General features: G+C 46.7%; 1 pseudogene; it reads left to right on the top strand.

The window, feature by feature from the left end:
- The first annotated feature begins 30 nt into the window (after window positions 1-30).
- LOC128841675 (cytochrome P450 4B1-like) lies at window positions 31-18,935 on the top strand (annotated as a pseudogene).
- The last annotated feature ends 525 nt before the right edge of the window (window positions 18,936-19,460 follow it).

The following is a 19,460-nucleotide window of genomic DNA, read 5'->3' as shown; positions in this document are numbered from 1 at the left end:
TATTCTGGAGTGTAAAATGGGCATAGCTGGCTTCATGCAAAAGGTCTCTTGTAAGGTATCATTACAAAGCTTATAATCTACTTAGTGTGGTCAACCTATTTGTATAAATGTATCACCCTTGTACCTGAAACGAGAAATATGAAATGTAACTCTGAGGACCTAGTGTAATTATGCAAAGTGGGGGCCATTAATGGTGGTTTGGAATCTTGATGGCTCCCATCAACCAGGACAACTGACTGCAGATGGCTCTGTTTTACCTGTAAGTTTTCCTGTATAGGTGTCTGCTGGCAAGTGGACAATGAAGTCTTGCAGTGACATGTGATCATGTCACCTCAACTGGAATTTATCTTTTAATCTGGTGCTTTTTCAGTGAGGGGGGGTCAAAACCCAGAGGGACAAAGGATTTCCGCCTTATGCAAAAGATATATAAAGGGGTGGAGGAGAAGAAAGCAGGAGAGGAGTCATCATGAAGAATTCTCTAGCTACCCCCTGAGCTAGAACAAGAGCTGTTCCAGGGGAAAGAAGGCCTGGAAGGTGTCCAGTCTGAGGAAAAAACTTACTGAAGCATCTCTGAGGGTGAGATTATCTGTATTTAGTTTGATTAGACATAGATTTGCGCATTTTATTTTATTTTGCTTGGTGACTTGCTTTCTGTATTTAATGAAATCACTTTTTACTTATTAATTAACTTAGAGTATGTATTAATACCTGGGGGAGCAGACAGCTGTGCATATCTCTCTATCAGTGTTATAGAGGATGAAGAATTTTTGAGTTTATCCTGCATAAGCTTTGTACAGGGTAAAACAGATTTATTTGGGTTTAGACCCCATTGGGAGTTGGGCATCTGAGTGCTAAAGACAGGAACACTTCTGTTAGCTGCTTTCAGGTAAACCTGCAGCATTGGGGCAAGTAATTCAGACCCTGGGTCTGTGTTGGAGCAGATGGGAGTGTCTGGCTCAGCAAGACAGGGTGCTGGAGTCCTGAGTTGGCAGGGAAAGGCAGGGGTAGAAGTAGTCTTTGCACTTCAGGTGGCAGCTCCCAAGCGGGTTTCTGTGATCTAATCCGTCACACATTGAATCTCAGTCCACATAAAAAATACAGTTTAATCCCTGGATAGGAACAAGGTAAGCTAAAACAAGGGGATGAGAACAGGGAAAGGACTCAGGAATGTAAATTAAGAAGGACCTAACCCATCTTGCAATAACTCCTGAAAACCAGCAACAAAAATCAGTGTGACCCTTGTACCAGAGGTTACAGGCAGTACAAAGGGCTGGTTCAAATGTCTAAGGTTCCTTCTGAAAATGTAGCAAACAACACTGACTCATGCCCCTGCCCAGAAACCTAGGACACCTACATACTCCCTGAGGTGCCCCAACAGACAACACTTCTCCTCACAAGCACTGAGTCCATTGTACAAAACAAAGAAAACGTTACTCACCGTTTGTTGTCACGGCTAAGCGGAATTCAGGCAGGTCTATCTCCAGCCCCAGTGGAAAGCGCTGCCCGATCAGCTCCGGGAGCTATACCACTTCGCCCAGCTGCAATGATTACTCCTCTCATTGTTGGGTAGCAGGGACCCTCATTAGAGTTCCTCAGCTGACCTGCCTCAATAACACCTCTGTGTCTGCCACTGTCTGCAAAGCCATGTCTTCTTCATGAAAGCTCCCTCTCCTCCACTCTTCAGAGACAGGTCAGTGACATAGCACTGGGCACAGTTCTTGCTACCAGAGATAGCATTGCCACCTAATGTAGCAGCCCCTCCTCCTTCTCTCATATTGTCGGGGCTCCAGTACCCAACCTTGCCAGACTGCAGTGATGGTTAGGGTGGCACATATTTGCAGGCATAGTTGGTGCAGTTCTCCTCCTCTTTTCTTACCCACAGGGATAACAGTGTTTTATTACCCCCAGATTTAAAATGTAACTGAATTTTGACCACAGTTTCCCAAACTGCCACATATGGGAAACACAAATGAGGCCTGGCCCATCCTGTCATTTCCCTTGGCTCACCAAGAAATGCCAGCAGACAGCTCCCTCCCCTATAAAGCTTCTTTCATTTGGAGCTCTCAGCAGCTCTGGGGCACCATGACGGGATTCACTCACCAGAGCAGCACTTCCTGCTGGCTGTCTCGGGGATTAGCTCTCTCAGCTCTCTTCTGGTGAGGCCTCTCCCGCCGCCTTCTCTGTCTGCAGAAATGCCTGATTCCAGGAACCACAGAGTCCTCTTCATGACTCGGCCCTCTGTCCATACCACCATCCACGTTTTCCCCCTTCTGGGGGAAGGGGGAAGAATCTCCCAGCTCTATAGTCCAGCCACTTCCCTAGTGGCGAGTGGGGGGGAAACGGACGCACCCACTACTCTGGGTCCCAGCCCAGGGACCCTACAGATAGCAGCCTCCGGCTGCCTCTCCTTAACTTCTCTGACAAAACTGCTTCAATTCCCTGGGCCACTTCCCTGGGTTCTACCATTTGGTAAATCTGCTGCATTTGTGAATCAGCGTAGCTGCAGTGGAGGATGCAGTTCATAGGATTTACTATAGAGACAAGGCAGGTGAGGTAATCTCTTTTATTGGACCAGCTTCTGTTGGTGACAGAGACAAGCTTAAGCTTGACTCTGTGCATACAGGAAGTACAGAGTGCAGCAGAAGCTGACAGGGTTGGGGGTTTTTATACAGTGCCTGCGAATGAGGGCAGCCGCATGAAATCTGTACTGGAGACAGTAATGAACCCTTCTGGGGTATGGCTGAATGGAGCTGTCTCCCAGATGTTTCAGCTGATGGCCGTGGTGTGTCTCGCCTGTGTGGTTCTGAAAGCAATCCAGCTGTACTGGAGGAAGCAGAAACTGCTCAAAATCTTCAAAAGTTTCCCAGGACCTCCCACCCACTGGCTGTATGGCCACCTTCAAATGGTAAAGTAACAACTGGGACTGTAGCGCGTGCGTGTGTGTGTGTGTCTTGGGACTGTACTTTTGTGTGGGTGGGTGGGTGAGTGTGGGTGTAAAACTAGGGTTACCATATGTCCGGATTTTCCCGGACATGTCCGGCTTTTGGGGGTTCAAATCCCCGTCCGGGGGGAAATCCCCAAAAGCCGGGCATGTCCGGGAAAATCAGGAGGGAGGGAGGGCTCGGCGGGGCCTCTTTGGCCGGGGCCGGTGCGGGGCCGGGCCGGGGTCGCGGGGCCGGGGGCATGGTGCCGTGCGGGGAGCCGGGGGCACGGTGCCGGGCCGGGAGCCGGTCCGGGGTAGCGGGGGGGTGCGCCGGGCTGGGGCCGCGGGCCGGTCCGGGGTAGCGGGAGGGTGCGCCGGGCCGCGGGCCGGTCCGGGGTAGTGGAGGGGGGGGTGCGCCGGGCTGCGGGCCGGTCCGGGGTAGCGGGGGGGGGTGCGCCGGGCCGCGGGCCGGTCCGGGGTAGCGGGGGGGGGGCGGGCCGGTCCGGGGTAGGTGGGGGGGGGGCGCCGGACCGCCGGGCCGGTCCGGGGTAGCGGGGGGGGTGCGCCGGGCCGCGGGCCGGTCCGGGGTAGGTGGGGGGGGGGGCGCCGGACCGCCGGGCCGCGGGCCGGTCCGGGGTAGCGGGAGGGTGCGCCGGGCCGCGGGGCCGCGGGCCGGGCCGGGGTAGCGGGGGGGTGCGCCGGGCCGCGGGCCGGTCCGGGATAGCTGGGGGCTGCGCTGGGCCGCCGGGGGCCGGCAGTGCTGGGCGGGCCGGGGCTGGCACCCTAGGGCCCGAGCCGACCCAGGCTGGAGCCGCCGGGGGCCAGCCTGGGCCGCGCCTCCTCCCCCCACACTCCCCGTTACCTGCTTCAGGCTTCCCGCGAATCAAATGTTCGCGGGAAGCAGGGGAGGGGGCGGAGACTTTGGGGAGGGGGCGGAGTTGGGGCGGGGGCATGGGCGGGGCGGGGGGCGGGGCCCCGTGGAGTGTCCTCCATTTGGAGGCACAAAATATGGTAACCCTAGTAAAACCAGTAAGGTAGCAATTGGGACTGTACTATGTGTGTGTCTGTGTAAACTGATCATAGACCAACCTCAACTACTAGACCAGTGGTGAGCAAACTTTTTGGCCTGAGGGCCACATCGGGGTTGCAAAACTGAATGGAGGGCCGGATAGGGAAAGCTATGCCTCCCCAAACAGCCTTGGCCCCCACCCTCTATCCGACCCCTCCCACTTCTAGCCCCCGACTGCCCCCCTCAGAACTCCCACCCCATCCAACCCCCTCCCCCCCCCCCCGCTCATTGTTCCCTAGGAACCGATTTAAGAGTAGCATTCAGAGTTCTCCTTTTGGAAGCGAGGGGACCGGTCGAAGGAAGGATTCTTTAAGCAACACTTAACATGCATTCCTGCCTAGGCCTGCTAGCTATTGTCTCATCTGACAAATCCAGTCCCCTGACTGTAACAAGCCTAATCAATAGCATTACTAAAATGCAGACACATACGCATACTTGGCCTATTAACTATTGTCTTGAACTACATCTACCTTTAATTTACAACACAGCTTCAACAGGAGGATGAACTAGACAATACAGTATCCTGGGCAGAACAATACCCACACTGTCACCCCGTCTGGCTTGGCGGTTTCTTAGTATTCTTGTGGATCAACCACCCTGAATATGCTAAGGCGGTCTACAGCGGAGGAGGTAAAGACACTGCATCTTGTGATGTCCTGCGCCTCTAAATGTTTGAGCACTCTCTCCTTCCCAGTGCTACGCCTCACTTTCTTGTTAGTTTCAGTTTTTCAGCTAGAACAATAAAGAAAGCACAGCACAAAGCTGTGTTTCTAGCAGCCCCCTCTGTGTCTATCTCCTTCTCTGCTGGGTCCAAAAATATAACACCTCTTATATCTGAGTGATCATAATATCATTCCATACTGCAAATGCCACTCAATGCTATTATCTGTAAAGCAGAGCTCTCAGAAATGGATATTTACTTAAGGGTGAAGTGAAAAGCACCTATTCAAAGAAAATGCCATTGTTTTAAGATGGAAACTGGCACAGAATGAAATCAGAGTACTTTGTGAGCATTTTGATCAACTGTTTTCAATCCTCACACAGAAAATGATCACTCTCCATCGAAGAGCAATTAACAAGTGCTGAAGCCCAAGCACTGAACGCGATTTACACCAGCTAAGCAGGTTCTGGCTCCTCATATACAGGGCCTGCAATTATTTACGCCTGCAACTTTGTGGGTGGAAAAAGGTAGATCTATTTAGACCAGTGTGAAAATGCAGCCCTTCATGTCCATTTCAATCTGCATTGCCCACACTCCAGAGAGGTTGGCTCATTGCACATGCCTGGAAAATGACAGGTTGTGGTCACTAGAGCTGTAGCCTCTTCCTCAATGGGCCAAGCTTATTCAGCTAAAAGCACCACCACACTCGAGTTATGTTTTTATCAGTGCAGACGGAACCTGACTCAGGGGCAACACTCAAGTTTTGAGAATCGGGGGCTAATGAGTCAATATTCCTAAAGGAAAGAGCATGTCTGAGCAGGCACAAGGTGGAAAATGCAGACTGGGAGGGGATGGATTGATTGGAAGGGGCTTTAAGCATAACCAACCCAATTTGGTCTTTCCCCAGTGCTCTGATACTATGGTGATGGGAATGAATCTGGATAGATGGATGAATGAGGGAGAAGAGCATGCTCTAAATAGAGAGAATTGTGGTCACCTCTTTTTACTACAGCTCCATTTATAAATAGTCAATGATTAGAAAGAATTGATGTATTGGAAAATGGCATGTTAATTGCTATAGAGGAGTCCAAGAGGTCAGTAGGTTGCTTATAGCCATCTATTGTGCCTTTTTCTGATGCGGCTATAACCCCCTATAACAACACATATTACTCCTCTCTGTTACATGCTTACAATGTCTGTCAGACATTTATTAACCCTTTAGAATCTTTGACTGGAACCTTGATATAAAATGTAAGAGTTTTCCTTTATGGAGATTGTCCTTCCCAATACAGATTTTACTACTAACGAGAGCATGATTAAAGCTTAGAAGAAATTCTAATAATTATTTGACTAATATAGGACCAGATTTTGATGCCTTAGTCACCGTGAGTAGCACCTTATTCACCTTCTGTATCATTTTACCCTAATAATATATTTCTCTTCTCTATTGAATTCTACAGACCCTAAGTCTCTTGTGACATACAGTTTCCTGGTTCCCTGGATTGGTTTGTACTATCATATTTCATTCTCATTTACCTCATGTAACAGTATTGCTGGTGATAGTCATGAGGGAATCCGCACCATTTGTTTTGCCACGTAGATACAGAGCGATAGTATTTAATAGCTAACTCACAAAAACGACTGTGACAGTAACTGGAAAGGTGTGAATGAAATGCAGGAAAGTGGAGAAATCAGAGTTCAGATGGAGAAATGGGCCTTAAGATCCCTCCCTTTACTCATGTCATTATTGTAACTAGATATTTCAGAGGTTTAATTCAGAGCACATTAGTTACAGTATTTTAAACATGATATTATGTGGTAATACGTGACAAATGTAAACAAGTATCAGATTATTTTTGAGCCTTAACCTTGAATTTCCTTGTCTGGATTGAAATTAGAACAGGTTAAACTTTTTTGTAAATAAAGTTTTCTCCTCAAAAAAATATGGCCTTGTTGAAACTGAAATTTGTGGGGAAAAATATCAGTTCTGGCACAAGTTTTCAGCTTTCAGCAGGAAATTTCTCAGTGAAACATGTTCTGTTTAGCCTTGAAATATCATTTTGTTTTGGTTGTTTTAGTTGAAACAAAATGACATTTTAAGTCTAAATAAACTGAAAGCTTACATTTAATTTCAGAAAGGTTGATTCAAAATGAATTTTGGTTTGGCTCCCACGGGAAAACTGAAAATTGTTGATTAAAAATTTTCAAACAAAGATTTTTCATTCGAAATTTCTCACAGGGGGAAAAAATTGGTTTTCCAAAAAACTCTAAGTGAAATCAAGGTTTTTACTGATGTCACTCAGCAAAAGAAGTACTTCTTCGCACAACACAGTGTTAACCTGTGGAACTCATTGCCAGGATAAGTTGTGAAGGCTAAAAGTCTAACTGGGTTCAAAAAAGAAATAGATAAATTGATGGAGGATAGGTCCATCAATGGCTAATAACAAAGATGGTTAGGGATGCAACTCCATACTCTGGGTGTCCCTCACCTCTGACTGCCAGAAGGCGGAAGTAGACATCATTGTCATTGGATAATTGCCCTGTTCTGTTCATAGCCTCTGAAGCACCTGGCATTGACCACTGTTGGAAGGTAGGATACTGGGCTAGATTAGTGGCTCTCAGCCTTACCAGACTACTGTAACCCATTCAGGAGTGTGATTTGTCTTCCGTATCCCCAAGTTTCACCTTACTTCAAAACTACTTGCTTACAAAATCAGACATAAAAATACAAGTGTCACAGCACTTACTGAAAAATTGCTGACTTTCACATTTTTACCATATAATTATAAAATAAATCAATTGGAATATAAATATTGTACTTACATTTCAGTGTATTATATATAAAGCAGTATAAACAAGTCATTGTCTGAAATTTTAGTTTGTATGAACTTCACTAGTGCTTTTTATGTAGCCTGTTGTAAAACTAGGCAAATATCTAAATGAGTTGATGAGACCTCTGCGTAGCCCTGTTCAGAACCACTGGGCTAGATGGACCAGTGGTCTGACCAGGTATGGATGTTCTTATGTTCTAAAGAAAAACTCTCATCCTTCTGATGAATACACTGGATAGAACTGAGCAGATATTCATCCATGTTATAGCTGGATTGTAATCATGCCACCTGAAATGATCCATTGCTTAGTAGGAAGTGATCTAACCAGCTCTTTTGCATTGTGCTCCTCCATAGGGCAAGGATTGTTGATGTTACATGGGCCAAAGTGGTTCCAGCGTCGGAGGCTGCTGACGCCAGGGTTTCACTATGATATTTTGAAATCTTACGTGACCATGATGGCAGATTCTGTCCGCGTGATGCTGGTAGGAACGGCTGTTGGCACTGTAATGAGTTCAAACCTCCAAGTGCTCCTTCCTGATTTAAGAGCCTTTACCTAGTAGATTAGAATGATTTAAAAACATTTAGAGTGTTCTTCCCGGTGCATGCTGGGTCGGCTCCCAGCGCTGCAGCAGTGTAGGACCGTGAGCAGAAGCGAGCCCATGCTAACCCACTGCAAAGCTCCACAGAGTGACCTGTGATGACTTGGCAGACATTGAGCCCTGTTAAAGGTGCTCCTGCCATCTCTCATCCTCCCATGCAACCCAGGGTTTAATCTCAAGACTGTCAGTGAAACTGGCTGGACCGTTAAAGATCACAGCCACCTGCCCACAGGCCCAACATCCCCAGATGCAGGAGGTGGCCCAGACCCAAGTGAATGGCTGTAACCAGGATTCTGTACTCCCAAGAAAAGTTCTCCCTTCTCATTACTCTTTTCCAGTAGGATAAATGGGAACAGCTGATCACACAGGATGACTCAGTGGAGCTCTTTGAACATGTCAGCTTGATGACTCTCGACAGCATCATGAAATCCACCTTCAGTTACCAGAGCAACTGCCAGACGGACAGGTCAGTACCGGGTGATGTCAAATCCTGAAGAAAAGTTCTTGTTGGCCTTAAGTGACTTTAAATTCAGTGAAGTGCAATTGTGTCCGATCTGGGAACTACACAGATGTGATAGAAGTAGTGGATACATTAGCCTCTTGATCTTCATGTCACTAACACAGGGGAATATTGGGATCAGAGGTGCTGGGACCCACTTCACCACCTCTTACAGCCTGCCTCAGGATCTAGACGTGCTGGTGTCTTTTAAATGCAGAAGCTACTCAGGTATTGATGCCACCAGCTGATCTTTATGAGAATGAGGTGTTGTTTGGTGGGGATGGTAACAAAAGTGAGATTGTTGTTGTTTAACTGAGACCAAGGGCATTGTTTCAAGGCAAACCAAGAAAGCTGTTTCCTTTACAGTCAATCGTATTATAGAGCTATTCAGATCTAAGAGTAGGTAAAATCATAGTGAGTCTAATCCAGAGGTGCTGGAACCTGGGGGTGCTGGAGGTGCTCCTGTACCTGCTGGCTTGAAGTGCTTTCCATTATATGCAGGGTTTACAGTTTGGTTCAATGGCTCTCAGCACCCCCACTATACAAATTGTTCCAGCACCCTGGTCTGATTTTGCTCTGAAGTTAGTGGGGGGAGGGGTTGCTATGGAATTCAATGTGATAAAGATCAGCCCTAGGTTTTCATGTGACCAGTGACTGGGAAGGCATCGAGCACCTGCCACTCCTATTGCAATAAAGGAGATCTGAGGGCACTTGGCACCTTATAGAACAGGGCACATGGCTTATCAGACACTTACACTGGGGGTGCAGGGCCAGGCAGAAGTGCTGCAAGCTCAAAGCACTCAACTACAAACACTCAAGTTATTCCCCGGGAACACTGCTTAGCCTTGTGCAGGCCGGCCTGATGCTTTGGAAGGAAAAGTCCATTCTCTGAGGCAGTCTACTGCATTACCGCCTGTTCACATTGCTCTCGTGCTGGCTGAGCTTGGTCTTCCCCTAACCACACACTTACCATTAAAATCAACCGTTCTGAAATCTTTGCAATCTCTCCCCCAATACCCTCAAACTCGCTGCCCAGTCGTTATCCATCTCTCCCTTGATTCTCTTTCTGCAGTGACAACTTATATATCCAAACGGTCGTGGACCTCAGCTTGATGGTGCATCTGAGAATCCAGACGCCCCTGCATCACAACCATCTCGTTTACTGGCTCAGTTCTCAAGGGCGTCGATTCCGCAAGGCCTGCAGATTAGCACATCACCATACGGGTATTTCCCACTATCCTCTTCTCACCTCTCATTAAGGATTTGTGCCAGGCTCCAAGATAAGCCCTAGTCTACACTACAGACTTATCAGTATAAGTACGGCACTCAGTGATGTGGAAAATCCACACCCCTGAGCTAGATAGTTATATTGAAATAACTTGTGGTGTAGACAGCCCTAAGTCAATAGGAGGTCTTCTCCCATCAATATAGCTACCGCCTTTCAGGGAGGTGGAGTACCTACACCAACGGGAGAAGCGCCCGTCGGTGTAGGTAGTTCAGGCAGCTCTGCTGTGGCCCAGATTCTTTACGTCCCCCAGAAGCCACGCAGAGTGATCCATCTCATTTCAGAAATTATAAGAATCAAAGAATTCTGGTTCCCGGGTATTTTGGGATCCATTGGGGTTCTGGAGAATCACAGTGCACATATCGCTCCAAATAGGATATAATTACTTTAATGTTTCCCTGATGCAGATAAAGTAATCAGAGGAAGAAAGGAGTTCCTTAAAGATGAGAGACAGCTTGAAAAGATCCAGAGGAGGTGCCACCTGGACTTTCTGGACATCCTTCTGAGTGCTAAAGTGAGTGTTGCAAGAACTGATCAGAGCCAAGTACACGAGCATTTCAAGTAGCAGCGCTGAGAGAGGCCTGGGCATTGTGGACAGCAGCTTCCGAAAAATATATTTTTCGTTCAGAGAAAAGGTTAAAATTGTTTGGCCAGATTCATCAATGTTCAGAAGCATAGTTTTGACACAAAGGATGGATTCTGCCCCAACTCTGTGGCTGCAGAACTTTGCAGTATACAGAGCCCTGTGTGCATAGTTAAAGCCTTGTTCATGTGCAGTTTGGGTTATAAACCACACTTAGTCCCAGTTACCTAAAATAAAGTTACTGGCAAGACATAAGCAGACTCCTGTAGATCGAAAGAGTGATCGTTTTATAGAAATGATCACTTTAACTCAGCAATGATTGGGTGGCAATGTAATTATGTAGGACTGTGCATACCATTTAAGCCAGGGGTGGGCAAACTTTTTGGCCTGTGGGCCGCATTGGGTTTCGTAAATAGTATGGAGGGCCGGTTATGGGAGGGGGTCGTGACCCGGCCCCCACCTCCTATCTGCCCCCCTCAGGACTCCTGGCCCATCCAACCCCCCCAGTTCCCTGACGGCCCCTCTGAGACCCCTGCCTCATCCACATACCCCGTTCCCTGTCCCCTGACTGCCCCCGGATCCCCGCCGCCCCATCCAACCCCTCCTCTCATTCCTGATGGCCCCCCCCAGGAGCCCTGCCCCATCCAACCACCCCTTCTCCCTGTCCCCTGACTGCTCCCGGACCCCAGCCCCTAACTGCCCCCACCACCCAATCCAATCTCCCCTTCTTCCTGATTGCCCCCCAGGACTCCTGCCCCCATTCAACCCCCTGTTTTCCCTCCGACCATCATCCACCCCTCCATCCCCTGACTCCCAGCCTGAACTCCCCTCTCCTCTGTCCAACCCCCCTGCTCCCTGCCCCCTTACCGTGCGGCCTGGAGCACCGGTGGCTGGTGGTGCTGGATCTGGGCCACGCTGCCACCACCACCACATAGCTCAGAGACCAGGTCAGGCCAGCTCTGCAGCTGCGCTGCCCCAGGAGCTCACAGCCCCACCGCCCAGAGCATTGCGCTGGTGGCGGAGCGAGCGAGCTGAGGCTGTGGAGGAGGGGCGACAGCAGGGGAGGGGCTGGGGGTGTGCCTCCCAAGTCAGGAGCTTGGGGGCCGGGCTAGGAAGGACGGTCCCGCAGGCCAGATGTAATGCTCCAGGGTTTTCTTTCTAACACATTTGTCGCTTACGCTCTGAGCAGCAGGAAACCTCATGTCTCTTCCCTGGGAAAGCCCATGAAACCTGATAGAAGCCATGTGTTGTTAGGATGAAAACGGAGCTGGATTATCCGATGAAGACCTACGTGCCGAGGTGAGCACGTTTATGTTTGCGGGTCACGATACCACGGCCAGTGGGATCTCCTGACTCTTGTACTGCCTGGCCCTGCACCCAGAGCACCAGCAGCGATGCAGGGAAGAGATCAAGGAGATTCTGGGAGACAGAGATACTGTTCAATGGTGAGAACTTATTTTCCTTTCAAGTGACCTTCCAAATAACTTTTAAACCTCTATCAAGAAATCAGTTTATTAACCCCAGTTGTCTCTCTCCCTACCCCCCAGTTCCCAACTGGGAAAGCTAGTTCTCCTGGACTTCAGGAAGCCTTTTCTTCTGGGGTGAACCCACTTGAATGGAGGACCATCAAGGTTGATGATTCTTGATGAATTCCCATTTTTAGCCCCTGGGTTGGATGTGAGTAGTCGACGGGGGAGTGGCAGCAGTCGACTCACCGTGGTGACTCGATCTAAATACGACTTCAGCTACGTTATTCACGTAGTGGAAGTTGCATAACTTAAATGGATCCCCTCCCCCCCAATCTGTTTAGTTTATCAAAAAGAAGATTGAAAGGTGACTTGATTACAGTGTCTCTCGTGGGGAGAAAATACTAAAGAGCTCTTTAATCTAGTGGGGAAAGACATAACAAGAGCCAGTGGCTAGAAGCTGAAGCCAGACATACTGCAATTAGAAAATGGACACATTTTTAAAAGTGAGGGTGATTGACCATTGGAACAAAGAATGAGAGGAAGTGGTGGAGTCTCTATCTCTTGATGTCTTCGTATCAAGGTTGGATGCGTTTTTGGAAGATATGCTTTAGTCAAAAAAACTATTGGGCACAACTGGGCTCATTTCAGAGGGATCTGGGTGAAATGTAATGGTCTGTGATATATAGGAGGTCAGACTAGATGATCTAATGGTCCTTCTTGCCTTAAGCCCTAATAACTCTATATATTATAGGTGGAGAGGTAGAGAAGCTTGCCTAAGTGGGTCCATTCTAATCACTCTTCCCTTTTCAGCTCCTTTTAAACAAAGGGAGCTGGGCAGCTCCCCCTTCTCTTATAAAACCAGAGCGAGAACTCTCCCTCCTCTACTTGGCTTGCATAAGCAGTGCCTCCCCACTGCTCTCCCTCCTCCTTGGCTGTCCCAGTGAGAACTCCCATCTGCTTGCAATCTGCTTGATTTACTGGTTATAACGTTCACCTTTCAGTTTTCTATTTTCCAGGTCACAGCTCTGCCTGTGGGTGAATCTCTGTAGAAAATATGAACAATATCTTTTTGGCCATTATCAGTTGTCCCCAATCTCTGCCTCTGGTTCCTTTCAGGGATGACTTGGGGAAGATGACCTACACCACCATGTGTATCAAAGAAACTCTTCGTCTTTACCCTCCGGTACCTGCCGTAGCACGAGAACTCGGTGCACCGGTAACATTTGCTGATGGACATACCTTACCAAAAGGTCTGCTTAGTCTATCTCCTCTTTAAATGCTAATTAGGCTGGTGTGTGCCTGTACATCAATGGCAGTGATGCTCATGTCTCTCACTTGTATATTGCCTCTGATTCCAAAAGCATGTTATAGACAGAGAATGAAAGGAGGAAGGGGAATTATTTAGGGAGACACAGGGACTATTATTAGGAGTAATAGTGTGATATTTGATTTAGGCTAAATTTCAAGAACATCCACAAATGCAAATTCAACTACCATCTCCGTGTGGACGATTCCCAGATCTGCCTCTCCACTCCAGATCCGTCTCCTTCTGTCCAAACAAAATTCTCAGCCTGTCTCTGACATCTCCTTGTGGATGTCTAGCCATCAGCTCAAGCTCAACATAGACAAAACAAAGCTCTTACTCTTCCCTCCAAAACCATCTTTGCTACCTCCTTTCTTGACCACCCTGTTACCCATCACTGAGGCCTGTAACTTGGGCTTCATCTTTGACTCAGCCTGGATGTGAGAACCTAGAGACAGGTCTATATCTAAGTCTTGCAGACAGTTTCTGCATAATGGCTCTAAAATCTGGACTTTCCTACCCAGCCACACAGCTAAAACTGTAGCCCATGCTCTCATTATCTCGCATGTCATGACAACATCCTTTTCTCTGGCCATGAACAATGCAATCTTGCCTCACTGGTATGCATTCAAAATGCTGCTGCAAAGGTTATTTTCCCAACCTTTGACCAAGGTCACTTTGACCTTGTCATCCCTCTTTCTGTCCCTCCACTGGCTCCCTCTCCTCTATTGGATCAAACATAAGCTACTTGTCTTCACTTGGTAGGCCCTTCATGACCTATCGCATTCCTCACCCCTACCTATCATCCCTCGTTCAGTATCAAAAGGTCAACTCCCATCTCCAGCCGGCCCATGATATCAGCCTCCATTGCCCACTTGTTAAATTTTCCAACAAGCATCTTCATGCTTTCTCCCATGCTGCCCCTCACACTTGGGAGGAACCATCATTAAAACTCTCCCTTTGCCATAAACCCTAGAAAAAAATCACACCTAGGCTGCTGATGGTCTGAGACAGCTGCCTGTCACGCTTCTGTGACCCCCTCCCATCAATCTGTCTGATTCCATATGTTGTCTCTTGTCATATGCTTAGATTGTAAGTTCATTGGGGCAGGAACTGTCTCTTTGTTCTGTGTTTGTACAGCACCTAGCACAATGGGGTCCTGGGCCATGGTTGGGGTTCCTCAACACAGGAGCTATACAAATAAATACCAAGAGTAAATTCCTAGTGGTGTGGTGTATAAGTTGTTCCACAATCTTCAGAGGTAAAAGGTGGAGGCCCCAACACTGGACTCATTTAAAAGCAGATAAGACAAAGAGCAGGAGGAAAAAAACACAAGGAAAAACCTTGCATTGATAAGGACATGGAGCACATCCACCAGAACTCTTTCATCTCTCACATCTTTTGGGACTTCCCCCCCATCCAGCCTCAACATGTCCCCTTCTCCTGATGCTTAGCTAAAGTGACTTTTTTCACCTTCTGTAGAAATTCTTTGACACTTTTGGCCAATTTTTGTTTTATTAGTTAGTAAGTATGAAGTGGTTCCCTGTTGGAACTCTGATACTCAATAAACACATGGGTGGCTGATAAAAACAGGACTTCAAAAGGAGATTTGTTACTAATCTAGTTTTACAGGATTCCACAAGTATAGATGGACAGAACACCATAGTCTAGGGCATGTTTTCCCTCTCTTATGATGCTTTATTTCTCACATTCTTAACAGGCTCCCTGGTTTCACTGAATATTTATGGTCTTCACAGAAACCCCACAGTCTGGCATGATCCAGAGGTACTTCTTTTACTTGAGACTGATAAGATATTTTTGGAGATGGGATAGCTATTCCTTGTGCACTTGTCGGATCAACGAGAAGTTCCTATGTGCACAGGAAGCAGCCCCTTTTCTTGGGTAGATGAGCATTTTTCACTAGATGTATGTAGATAATACAGTGTTCATGCTGTATGAGGACTCCACTTAACTGTAGATTGTAGGGGATATGTGAAGACCTTTGGATAATGGGAGGTCCAGACAAAACTAAATTTTGTTTCTATGTGAATTTTTCATTAAGGGTGGAGAGAGAACCAAGTTCACCCATGAATTGGGCCAAATCCTAAAGCTGACGCAATACCTTTCATTGCCCTGACTCCTCCCATATTTGTTTGGGCCACACGCACCCATCTTCATTTTGGGAAGTTTGTAGATCTCTCAAGAATCTTCTGTAGGGGCCCATTTCTCTGCTGTAAGCTGGGAGCCAGATACTAATACAAGGTGTTAGCTATGGAGAGAGACTGTGATGCAAATTATGTCCCTTTTCCCCTCCCAAACCATTGGTACACATTGCCCTATGGCATTAAGATAAGGCCGTTTACTTGTCTTTAGTGGGCTTGTGCAAGGGTAACTGAGAGGGGAATCTGGCCCTTACTAGCTAAGCTCGGTTGCCAAACTAAGCAATAGTTTCAGAACTACGTGTCTTTCCTATTCTTTGCAGGTCTTCGACCCTTTGAGATTCTCACCAGAGAACTCAGCGGGATGCCATTCCTATGCTTTTCTGCCTTTTGCAGCTGGACCCAGGTGGAGTATATTTAATTCTATACGTCGCTTTAGTTAAATAAAATCCTCTTCCCTGGACACTGATGAATCACTCCCACCTTGGGGTGACATTCCGGTTCCCGTGAAGTCAGTGGGAGTTTTGCCATTGACTTCAAAGGAAATAGAATTTCACCTTTTGTCTTTGCCATGTGCCATATCAGAGTGCTCTTGTTTTACACGTGCTCTCAAGGTATTCAACAGTGTGTGCTTAAAAAGGAACATTGGGACTGAAGCAAAACTCCAAATCCAAACATCCCCTAACTCTGGAAACTCTTGGACCTGGAGCAAGCGCAGGCTTATGTCTGTTTAAATCCACAGCATGTCAGAACAATACCTCCATAGCATCTTCAGTGTGGTCCCCTATACGTGGTTTGACCATGAACTCATGGGCAAGGCCCCTGCTTCTCTCCACTGTTACGTCCCACTTTTTGCTGTGCTGCCTGTAGGGAACCTTGTTGATTGGTATAGAAAATTATTTTGTTATTTTCCTGCCCTGGCCTCTGTCTGCTTCTTTGTTTGTCAGCTCTTTGGGGGAAGGGACTGTCCTTTGTTGTCTATCTTGCCAAGTGTCTAGCACTTTGTAGGCTCTATTGCACAATAATATTAGTTATTAGGACATGGGGTGGTCTAATGGACAGGGGCACTGGGCTGTAAGTCTGGAGACTTGGATCTATGCCTGGCTTACCCACTGATGTGCTGTAGGACCGTGGGCAAGCCAGTCTCCTCTGGTCCCAGTCTGTCAAATACACATATTGTGAGGATAAATTCCATAAATGATTGCAGGTTGCTCAGATATTACTACTAGGGACCAAACAGGTAAGAAAATATTGCAATACAATGCTCCTACTTGATTCAGATTGATCTAGTTCACTTATTAATCTGAGTGCAAGGAAATAATATAGTTTTAATAGGGCTAAATGTAAATATCTGCATCTGGGAACAGAGAATGTAGGCCATACTTACAGAGTGGTGGACTCCATGCTGGGAAGCTGTGACTGAAAAAGATTTAGGGGGCCGGGTGGATAATCAGCTGAACATGAGCTCCCAGTGTGATGCTGGGGCCATAAAAGGGATGCATAAACCAGGGAATCTCGAGCAGGTGTAGTGAAGTTATTGGACCTCTCTCTATGGCACTGGTGCAATCACCATTGGAATACTGTGTCCGGTTCTAGTGCCCACCATTCAAGAAGGAAGGTTTTTTGAAAACTGGAGAGAGTTCAGAGAAGAGCTACAAGAATGTTTAAAGGATTAGAAAACCTGCCTTATAGTGATAGACTCAAGGAACTCAATGTATTTAGCTTAATAAAGAGAAAATTAAAGGGTGATTTGATCACAGTTTTTAAATACCTACCATGGGTAACAAAATTTAATAATGGGCTCTTTAATCTAGCAAAGAAAATTATCACATGCTCCAATGGCTGGAAGTTGAAGCTAGACATATCCAGACTGGAAATAAGGCGTACATTTTTAATGGTGAGAGTAAGTGGCCATTGGAACAATTTACCAAGGATCCTGGTGGATTCTCCATCATTAACAATGTTACAATCAAGATTAAATGTTTTTCTAAAAGTTCTTCCTGCAGCTGCTCGGATTGGCTGCTCTTCCCCCAAGAAGTGAGACAGTGGGGAAAGCAGCCAATCAGAGGCTTTCCCTCCCCCCCCCCCCCCCCCGCAGGAGCTGAAATCGACTAGAGGGCTTAAGATTGTGGTGTTACCTGACTCTAGTCCTGGCCAAACTCGTGACTTGTGAAGAACTACCCTGTACATATTCTTCACTATGGAGAGAGGAGGTGGCAGCTTTCCTGCTGTATTCACAGCAGAACTGTACATGTAATTGTCACCTGTGTCTAGAATCCTTCTTCCCTGACTAGAGCCTGCAACAAAAGAACAAACCTTTTGTTTTATTAGAAATCAGCCAAGAGATACACCGTTAGGTGCTGCTCATTGCTCTCTCCTGTTCCACCACAGGGTCCAGATTCCCAGCCAGTGTAGATGGCATAGTTTCCTCAACTACACTGAATCTATGCTGATTCACACCTGCCCTCTGCCTATGTTTGTTTCTGATGAACTATCCAGTAGAGCTGGTGAGGAATTTTCCGTTGGAATAATTCTAACAGAAGAGGCAATTTCTTCCAACCTGAAATTTTCCTTTGGAACATCTCAATGAATGCTCCCCAGTCTCCCCACGCTGCCTGCCTGGCTTACAGGAGTTTTCATTGAGATTTTCCTCAACATTTTCCAACAAAAATTGGAAATGTTCTTGAGGAAAATTTCATTTTTGCTAAGACTGCGTTTTCTGTTGGAAAATCAGTCCAGTGGGAAAATCCCAACCAGCTTCACTGCTCAGTTTATCCGAAACAAATACAGGTAGAAAGCTGATGCTTAGCCAATCTCAATCCACATAGAAAAGTTGATGGCTCTTTGCCACTTTAAACTAGCTTCGGACCTGGTCTTTATACTAAGAAAAACAATGAGGAGTCCTTGTGGCACCTTAGAGACTAACAAATTTATACTGTGACTGAAGAGAGCAAAGTGCAGCACTTGGTATTTTTCGTGCCCGACATAATTAAGTAAAACAGGTATGTTCTCTGGCTGCAGGCATTAGCGGGGGAAGATGTTTAACATCAGATGACAATTACGTTTACAGCTCTGCTGCCATCGCTTTTCTACTTGGTGAAAAAAGAGCAGGTGCTAGCCGCTTCTCTGCGCCACAGTCTACTCAGGGAACTGGGGGCTCGTCAGCTCCCCAGGCTTTCACATCTCGAGGCTTATTTGAAATGAAAAAAATTACAAAAATGCAAAATTTTGTTGTGGGAAGGAATTTCCATTTTCCAGCCCTTTCTACTAACCACTCAATAGAAGTGAATCCCGTTAATATTTGTCGCTTCTCTCTGCTCAGGAACTGCATCGGGCAGCAGTTTGCCATGAACGAGATGAAGGTGGCTCTCGCGCTGACTCTGCTGCGCTTTGAACTCTCCCCGATCCAGCCAAGCCCCCCATCAAAATACCTCAGGCCATCCTGCGCTCCAAGAACGGGATTCACCTGCACTTGAAGAAACTCCAGTGACACTTAAATCACTGGGACTAGGATGTGATACATGACAGAGTTTAATCTAAATTTGATTGAATAACTAGAGCTGGGTGGGAATTGAAATTCCCCTTTCACGGGAAATTCTGTGATTTCAAAATGTTTTCATTCAGAATTGCAATGGAAACAGAATTTCCCACTAAATGAATATAAAAAAATAATTTTGGTAAAATTTTAAAAATTCTTCCGAGATTATCAAAATTTTTGCTCTGATTTTGACTTTTAAATAAAAGGCTAAACGAAAAGTCATTCTGAAATAAACAAATCTAAAACTGTTCCGTATCAAAAAACATTGATAGATTTTTTTTTCAAACCAAAATTCTGTCCAAAGCAACAATTTCTGTTGAAATTTTCCCAGTCGGTTCTAGTCAAAAGAAAGGCTGTGTTTTATCTCTACAGATGTATCCCTGCTAACTCCTCTTTGTGATTAACTAAAAAATTATTGGGGGTGGAAGGGCCATAGAGATGCAGCTGTGTATTTTTACTGATCATAATAGTTTAGCAAGGGCTCAGCGTTGTACAGAAGAGAGAGAGGACAGCATCCCAGCTCTCAGAGATTTGCAGTGAG

The sequence above is a fragment of the Malaclemys terrapin genome, chromosome 8, assembly GCF_027887155.1.
Source record: "Malaclemys terrapin pileata isolate rMalTer1 chromosome 8, rMalTer1.hap1, whole genome shotgun sequence".
NCBI classification, from domain to species: Eukaryota; Metazoa; Chordata; order Testudines; family Emydidae; genus Malaclemys; species Malaclemys terrapin.
Note: the sequence above shows the minus strand (reverse complement) of the source record. Positions and strands in the feature narration are given on the sequence as shown.